Here is a 7,536-nt window from a genome sequence, read left to right as displayed (position 1 = left end):
AATAAATCTCTCATTTTTCAAACTTGTACTCTTTAGGTTTCTCAGAACTGTGTAACTTGACTGTAAAGTCATCAATAACAGGTGATATTATTTGTGTTTTTTATTTTTAGCTTTAGCATTTTTCTCATAGCCACTTTGAATTTTTATGCCTAAGAACATGCTCTAAAAAATAGAAGCTGCTGCTGCTGCTAAGTCGCTTCAGTCATGTCCAACTCTGTGCGACCCCATAGACGGCAGCCCACCAGGCTCCCCCGTCCCTGGGATTCTCCAGGCAAGAACACTGGAGTGGGTTGCCATTTCCTTCTCCAATGTGTGAAAGTGAAAAGTGAAAGTGAAGTCGCTCAGTCATGTCTGACTCTTCACGACCCCATGGACTGCAGCCTACCAGGCTCCTCTGTCCATGGGATTTTCCAGGCAAGAATACTGGAGTGGGGTGCCATTTGAGGAATAAAATTAACTAGGGAAAAGGTTAATCTTCAGATAGTTTGATCAATGAATGTACTTTCCTGTTTATCTTTGTAATTGCTCCGCCCAGAATCTTTTTAAAGAGAACAATGTAGTAATTGAAGTAACTTTTCATGTAAATGGAGTCCCCAGATTGATACTCTACTTTTAAAGAATTGCTCTTGAATTCCACACGAATTTAGAAAGGCAAATGTATGAGTTGCATTAATCAATGAACAATGGATGATGCCCCAGGTCACACTGAGTGGAGAAGCACAGTACTGATGATTTTATCCTGATCTGGCCCTGCTAGTCACGTCTCTGGAACCTGCCACTTCAGTTTGGCCATAAAACCTTAATAACCAGCAGAATCTTTTTGCAGAGAGGGCAAGAAGATTCTTTAATCTTTAGGCTTCTTTAATCTTCTGGCACTGTGACAACAAGTGACAAGGTGGCCTGTGCTTCCATGAATAATATTCCCATTTCGTGGGCACTTCTCACCTATTCTACATGACTTCAAGAGATTGGTTTCTGCTCCAAAAGGCCTCCTGATTGTTCTCCTGTGCTTGAGATGGTTTCTGGACTTTCAGACCTATGAGCCAAATTCGAAAATTCCCCTGAGCTTCAGGGATTAAAAAGTTTTGTGTTGTTCTTCCTTCGTTATAAGATCTTTGGCCATAATGACTAGAGCTGAAATAGTTCTTTAGCAGTTAAGGATTATCAACTCCTTCATTTTCCTTCTTTTCTGGGGAGGGGGGGGCAGTGATAACAGGAATGAAGAGACAATGGGTTCACTCAGTGCAATTTGAATATTAATCTTTCCTCAGGGCCAAGCATGGAAACACTTCTTGTTGGAAGAGGATCTCAGGCTGCTTTGCCAGTATATACTGGCCTGGACCGTGCCTGGCCACTTCAACAGTGCGCATTTCACCTTTGTGCCTGCCACCTGCAAAATTCTCAGAAGGGGCAGTTTTATTGTGCCTGTTGTACACAAAAATCAACTGATTGATTTGGTCTGGAGAGAACCCACAAGAACTATCAGATGTTCAGTCCTGGATGGAGGTAGAAAATGATGTCATTTTGGCACTGAGGATATTGCAGTCCGTTGATGTCAACATCCAACTACTCCATGGGTTGCTTTCTGTGTCTCCACTGCATCTGGAGGGTGTCAGTTCCAAGGCTTTAGCAGTATTTCCAAACAGTGAGTAGCTGAAGAGTTTTAAGAAACATTTTCTGCCCATGAGACAATCTCTGTGCTATTCTGTACTGGGTTGAATAGCATCCCCCCAATTCATGTCCACCCAGAATCTCAGAACATGATCTTATTTAGAAATAGGGTCTTTGTAGATATAATTAAAGATGAATCCATCCATACTGGACCAGAGTTGGCCCTGATGCAACGTTGTTCAGTCACTAAGTCGTGTCTGACTCTTTGTGACCCCATGGACTCCAGCACACCAGGCTTCCCTGTCCTTCACCATCTCCCGAAGTTTGCTCAAACTCATGTCCATTGAGTTGGTGATGCCATCCAACCATCTCATCCTCTGTTGCCCCCTTTTCCTTCTGCCCTCAAATTTTCCCAGCATCAGGGCCTTTTCCGATGAGTCAGCTCTTCGCATCAGGTGGCTTAAGTATTAGACCTCAGCATCAGCATCAGTCCTTCCAATGAATATTCAGGACTGATTTCATTTAAGATTGACTGATTTGATTTCTTTGCAGTCCAAGGGACTCTCAAGAGTCTTCTCCAGCACCACAATTTGAAATCATCAATTCTTTGGTGCTCAGCTTTCCTTATAGTCCAACTCTCACATCCGTACATGACTCCTGGAAAAACCATAGCTTTGACTCTACATACCTTTGTCGCCAAAGTGATCTCTCTGCTTTTCAGTAGGCTGCCTAGATTTGTCATAGCTTTTCTTCCTAGGAGCAAGTGTCTTTTAATTTCATGGCTGCAGTCACCATCTGACATGATTTTGGAGCCCAAGAAGATAAAATCCATCACTGCTTCCACTTTTTCCCCTTCTGTGTGCCATGAAATGATGCGACTGGATGTCATGATCTTAGGTTTTTGAATGTTGGGTTTTAAGCCAGCTTTTTCACTCTCCACTTTCACTCTCATCAAGACGCTCTTTAGTTCCTCTTCCCTTTCTGTCATTAGAGTGGTATCATCTGCATATCTGATGCAATGACTGGTGTCACTTTTTTTTTTAAACCTTTTTTCCCTTTAATTTTTTAAATTATGAAAGTATGATAACACATTTAGAGGAGACTTAGAAAACACAGAACGAAGTTACATACAGTTCCATAATATATTACAATTATTTTAAGTAGATAAATTAAGATTTTTAGTTGGAGTGTCAATATCAAACTCTCAAAAATTAATAGAATGAATAAACAGAAAATTAGAAGGATATAGGAGACCTGAAAAGCACTATGAACCAATTCAACATAATTAAGATTTACACAATTTTTCACATAACAACAGGATACAAATTCTATTCAACTTCCCATAAACTTTAAACCAGGATACACTGGAACGTATCTAGGGACATAAAACAAAGTGCAAAAATTTCATGATCTAAAGGTATTGAAATCATTCCGAGTCTGTTCTTTTATCACTATAGAATTATGTTAGAAATCAATATCAAAAGATATTTGAGAATAACCCACATATTTTCAAGTACAGTGTGACATTTACTGAGAGATCTTTGACTTAGCCATTGAAAGCCTCAATAAAGTTAAAAGACTGAAAAAAAGAGGGTGATTGCAAAGAAGAAAGCATTTAAATGAGAAATAAATATCAAAATGAGAAATTAATATCAAAGATACTTTAAAAACCCCATGTATTTGGAAATTAAATATCCACTGTTAAATGATGGGTGTATCTAAAAAGCCATAACAATTAAAATGAGAAAATATTTGTAACAGATTAAAAACGAAGAGAATTTATCAGAATTTGTTGCATGTAGCTGAAGCTGCTCAATATAACTAAACATAATGTGCAATCTTGAATAAGGTGTGAACACAAATAATGGGCACTAGCATAAATGTTTGTGAAATCTGAACAAAATCTGTACTTTAGTTAATAACACTGTATCACATTTTAATTTCCTATTGTTTTACAACATAGTATTTCTTTATATTCTCAGATTTAGAAGTTTTAAGCCTCATTCAAATTTCTTTTAAATCACAAAGATAATAAGGTTTCTAGACTTTTAGCAGTAATACTAGATGCCAGAATAAGTGGAACTACAGCAAAGTTTTGAGTGAATATAAGTTAGACATCCAACGTTCTATTCATACTTAGTCAAACAAGTGGAACCAAAATGTCATACATTTTTTAGCTAGGCAGAAATTCATAAGTTTTCTAAAATATATATCATACATACTATATATATATACGCACACCAAAGCTTTTCTACTACACTTGATAAAGGCTTGAGAAAGAATGACAACAAATGAGGCAGAGAATTTGGAAAAGATTAACTAAATGAAACGGAAGCACTGAATATGAAATAGAAAAAGTGAGACAAACTAGATAAAAGTAAAAGATCATCATATAGTCCAGTTGTTTTTAAACATGACTGTTCATTAGAATCACATCTGGAGATCTGGAGGAAAAAACAATACCTGAGTATTTGTATTTTTCAGAACATTCCAAGACAGTTATAATGTGCATCTGGATTTTAAAAAGTAGTTAGAGGTTTTTCTCGTAAATGGTAGTTTTAGTAATACAGAATTCTTTTATTGTCTGTTGGCCAATCATGATACAGTGGTATTAAAACTAATAATATTTACCTAATCACAATAGTAAAAAATGTTTATTAGTTTTCACAATCAATAGGCAGACAAAAAATAAAAGATAATTGCAATTACCAGCTGTAATGGAAACATGATTAACCTAACAATATAAAATAATTACATACAATTTGAGGGGTTTAGTAGAGTGATGTCGTAAGTGGAAGTACATACATGCAAAATGTTTTCATCCACCCAGTCAGCCTGTGGCTTCTGGTTGGTGCATTTAATCCATTTATATTTAAGGTAACTAGGTAGGCTGCCATCTATGGGGTCGCACAGAGTCGGACACGACTGAAGTGACGCAGCAGCAGCAGCAGCAGCATCAGAGATATGTATGATTCAATTGTTGCTGTTCAGTCTCTAAGTCCTGTCTGACTCTTTGGTACTTCATAGACTGCAGCACACCAGGCTTTCCGGTCCTTCACTATCTCCCAGAGCTTGCTCAAACTCATGTCCATTGAGTCTGTGATGCCATCCACCCATCTCATCCTCTGTCGCCCCCTTCTCCTCTTGCCCTCAACTTTTCCCAGCATCAGGGTCTTTTCCAATGAGTCAGTTCTTTGCATCAGGTGGCTAAAGTTTTGGAGCTCAGCCACAGCATCAATCCTTCCAATGAATATTCAGAGTTGATTTCATTTGAGACTGACTGGTTTACTTCCTTGCAGTCTAAGGGACTCTCAAGAGTCTTCTCCAGCACCACAGTTTGATAGCATCAACTGTTTGGCACTCAACCTTATTTATGGTCCAACTCTCACATCCATACATGACTACTGGAAAAACCATAGCTTTGACTATACGGACCTTTGTGAGCAAAGTAATCTCTCTACTTTTTAATATGCTGTCTAGGTTTGTCATAGCTTTTCTTCCAAGGAGCAAGCATCTTTTAATTTCGAGTCCGCAGTGATTTTGGAACCCAATAAAATACAATCTGTGACTATTTCCATTGTTTCCCCATCTATTTGCCATGAAGTGATGGGACTGGATGATTCTATTACCATTTTCTTAATTGTTTGGGGCTTATTTTTTGTAGGTCTTTCCCTTCTCTTGTGTTTCCTGCCTGGAGAAGTTCCTTTAGCATTTGTTGTAAAGCTGGTTTGCTGGTGCTGAATTCTTTTATCTTTTTGCTTGTCTGCAAAGCTCCTGATTTCTCCTGGACATGCGGTATCTTGGGCTCTAGCAGCCTTCTGTAAATGGTTGTTCAGCAGCTAGTTGAGGAGGAGATGAGTGCATGTCCCACTCTCTGGTCTTCCTGGCGTCCTTTTAAGGAGAGGACAGGGCACAGAGAGAGACAGAGAAGACAGTGTGGCGATGGAAGCAAAGATGGGTGACGTATCTGTAAGGTAAGGGGCCCGGAGGACTGCTGGTGACCACCATGAAGCCAGGGACAGGCGAAGGAGAACCCTTCCCATGAGCCTCCAGAGGGAGCATGACCCTGCCCACACTGTGAGCTCAGACTTCTGATCTCCAGAACTGTGAAGGAACACAATTTCTGTTAGTATAAGTCACCCAGTTTGTAGTACTTTGTTGCGGCAGCTGTGGGAAATAAGTATATTTTCTTTCACTATCCACATGCTGTATCATTTGCAAATCCTTCTAGATCCCACAGCAGCAAGAAGAATCTTAGTGTTGTGGTTCAGCATAGTGATTCCAAAGCCAGGCTATTCGGGTTTGAGTCTTGACACTACCGTTCGTTAGCTGTGTGAACTTGAGACGCACCCTACTGCTGCATCTCAGTTTTCCTGACCTGTAAAATGGGAGTTACATGAACGAATCCTGTTAAGGGCTTAGAATGGAGACTGGCACATAGGAAATGCTATCATGTATTTGTTTTAGGTGGAAAAGTCTATTGGGCTGAAATGGCCACATGGAAATGGGAATGGTTCCATAGAAGAAGTACTAGAACATGAGCTTGAACTTCAGAACTTGGGTAAGGCCAGTTCGAGGCCACCCAGGTGGGAGAAACAGAATGAGCAAAGGTTTGCTGGAGGTGTAAGGCCAGAGGGAGCAACACTGTCTCACCTCTGTCTCTGGTGGTCAGTGGTGAATCTTACAGCATCTGCATCCACATGGGGTCAGTGAGGCTGCTTGCAGCTGGACCGTAGGGGTCACTGCCCAAGTTCCTAAGAGCTGAGGGGAGGCAATACCTTGGCACATCTGAAACCCATCCTCAGCACCTGTGGGAAGCTCAGGATTTGAGCAACACTTCCCAAACTCGGATGGGGCCTGAGAGTCTGCATTTCTAACAAGCAGGGGATGCAGAGGCTTCTGATCTAAGGACCACCCTTGGCCTCCAAATGTTTGCTTATTCCAAATGTGGTCCATGAGCTGGTAGCATCAGCATATCCTAGGAGCTGGTTCGAAATGCTGACTTTCTGATCCACCTCACCCCACCCCACCCTAAACCTACTGAATCAGATTCTGCATTTTAATCCGGTCCTCAGCTGATGAATTTGCCCATTAGCATGACCTCCCAGGTGGCACTAGTGGTAAGAACCCACCTGCCAATGCAGGAGACATAAGAGATGCGCGTTTGATCCCTGGATTGGGAAGATTCCCTGGAGGAGGGCATGGCAACCCACTCCAGTATTCTTGCCTGGGAAATCCCATGGACAGAGGAGCCTACAGTCCATGGGGTTGCAAAGAATCAGAATGACTGAGGTGACTTAGCATGCATGCATATATCCTTTTGAGAAGTGCCAGATTAGAGGACTGGGGTGGGAATAGCCCAGCTTGCTAGAGGGAAGGACCTAGCCACCTCGGTTCTCAGACCCAGCTACACAGAAGATTCTTGAGGGCAGCTTTAAAAAATCCTGAGGTTCAGATCAGAGTGACTTCATTAAATCAAACCTCTGTGAGTGGGGCCCTGAGGAATGTTATTTTTCAAACTTCTTGTGTGATTTTAATGTGTGCTCAGGGTTCAAGAACCACTCGGCTAGGGAAAAATCCCTAAGCAGGGCTAGAAAGAAACTGAGGCCATGCAGAGTTCTTGCTGGGATTCAAGGTCCTTTCCCCAGCAGAGCACAATAGTTAAAGCAGTGGGTTCTAAAGCAATGAGGGCCTGCCTGGGTTCTGATCTTGCTCTGGGCCCCTTGCCAGCTGTGTGATGGGCAAGGTACTTAACCTCTCTTTGCCTCTGTTTCTTTACAAAGAAGTGAAGTGACGGGTTAGTCACTCATAGTAACTATGCCCCAGGGTATTTGTGAGGATCAAATGAGTTAGGATGTAAAGTGCTCATTACAGTGCTTGGCACACAGTCAGTGCTCTGGAAGTGTTTGTTTATTTAAATACACA

The 7,536-nt window shown here is 41.1% G+C and overlaps 1 pseudogene; it reads right to left on the bottom strand.

The window, feature by feature from the left end:
• Window positions 1–780: 780 nt before the first annotated feature.
• Window positions 781–1,370, bottom strand: LOC114111430 (protein Mdm4-like; annotated as a pseudogene).
• Between the last annotated feature and the right edge of the window lie 6,166 nt (window positions 1,371–7,536).

This window comes from Ovis aries, chromosome X (assembly GCF_016772045.2).
Source record: "Ovis aries strain OAR_USU_Benz2616 breed Rambouillet chromosome X, ARS-UI_Ramb_v3.0, whole genome shotgun sequence".
NCBI classification, from domain to species: domain Eukaryota; kingdom Metazoa; phylum Chordata; class Mammalia; order Artiodactyla; family Bovidae; genus Ovis; species Ovis aries.
Note: the sequence above shows the minus strand (reverse complement) of the source record. Positions and strands in the feature narration are given on the sequence as shown.